Source organism: Monodon monoceros, unplaced genomic scaffold (genome assembly GCF_005190385.1).
Source record: "Monodon monoceros isolate NGI ecotype Baffin Bay Population unplaced genomic scaffold, NGI_Narwhal_1 Super_Scaffold_16, whole genome shotgun sequence".
Taxonomy (NCBI): Eukaryota; Metazoa; Chordata; class Mammalia; order Artiodactyla; family Monodontidae; genus Monodon; species Monodon monoceros.
In genome coordinates, this window is record NW_021703772.1 from 60,799,072 (window position 1) to 60,800,725 (window position 1,654).

A 1,654-nucleotide genomic window follows, 5' to 3' on the forward strand; every position below is an offset into this window, starting at 1 on the left:
AGGTGATAAAGCTGAGGACCATAAAGAAACTGTAGTTTATAATGCCTAAAATCTTGTAACTGTTACAAGGTTGTATTTACATATGTGGATATTTCTAGTAACCATTTACACATCAACATCCCATTATCTCTTGCCACGTGACAAACCACCCCAAAACTTAATGCCTTAAAACAATGATTGCATTTATTTTTCTCATGAATTTGTAATTTGGGCAGGGCTTGGCAGGGACAATTTGTCTTTGCTTCCCAGGGCATATCTGGGGTGGCTTGAGACTGGTGGCTGGGACCATCTGCAAACTCGCTTACTCACAGGTTGCCAGGTGATGCTGGCTGGGAGCCAGGACAGCAGCTGGGCTGTGGCCAGAACACCTCCACAGGGCCCTTCCCTGTGGCTGGCTTGGCCGCCTACCACAGTGGTGGCTGGATTCCAAAGGCAAACGTGCCAAGAGAAAAGAAACAAGGCAAAAGCTGCCTCTTCTTTTGTGATCATCTGAGAAGTCATACAGGATCGCTTCTGCCACATTCTATTTGTTAGAAACAAGTCACTGAGGCCAGCCACTTCCAAGGGAAGGGGAATTAGGCTGCATCTTTCATTGGCAAGAATATCAAAGAATTTGTGGACATGTTTTAAGACCTCACAATCTGCCCATTGAACATGAATTATTTACATTTCCCCCTACATGTAAGATATACTTACTCACCTCTCTCTAGATCCCTAAAACATTGTACCTACGGTAGCATCAGGCTTGAGGTCCATGATCTGGACACGTAAATCAGGGCCAGGGGTGGCTGAGGCTCCTTGGGTCCTGTCCCCTGTGTGCAGCTTCTCCCAATCTGAAGACCTGTGAATCAAGAGACAAGCCGTCTGTCCACCACACCCAATACACGATGGCATGTCAAGCTATAGACACTTTTGTTCAAAAAGGAGAAAAATGGGAAGCACACGGCAGTCCATGGTTCACAGCTGTTCTGAAATCCACCTGAGTGTGTGTTGCCAGTTCTGTGATTAGGACCCGGTCTTCCTTCCTGGAAGTTGTTCACCATAGCTGGACTCAATTCCACCCTTTGAGTCATTTTTCCTTTTCCACTAAAAGTAGTCCATCTTTGCAGCCAAGTAGTTCTCTCAGACTGCTTCGTGCCCTTTGGGAATTCAAAGGCCTGAATGTCCCTCTTGGTCTAAGCTGATTATAATTCTTAAAAAAAAAAATTTTTTTTGTAGGCTTCTTATGAATCAATTTATAACCAACTCTATTTGGCAAAAGCCACACCCACGAATCTCATTTAGCCCTTCTCTACCTCAGTGTCTCCAAAGCTGCTGTCTGAGAACATCCTGATGCTTTGCAGGTCTTTTGTATGCTTGAAAGGGTCAATGAAGCAACACCTTAAAACTTCCTGAGGTCTTAACAAAGAGTTTTATAGTCACACCCCTGACTTCACCTTTGGGCCGTGTTTCATGACAGGACTCTGGATTTGATCTTCACTTGGAAGCCATTTATTTTGCCATAGGAAGAGGTGAGGAAGGAGAAACGGTTACTTCAAACCTAGCAATTCCTGCCTGCTATATATTTAACAGTTCTTTCTTTAGTTTCTCTCTCTTCTTGCATTCTACTGTAGTCAGTAAGAATAACCAGGCAGCACATGCAAGGCTCTTCCTG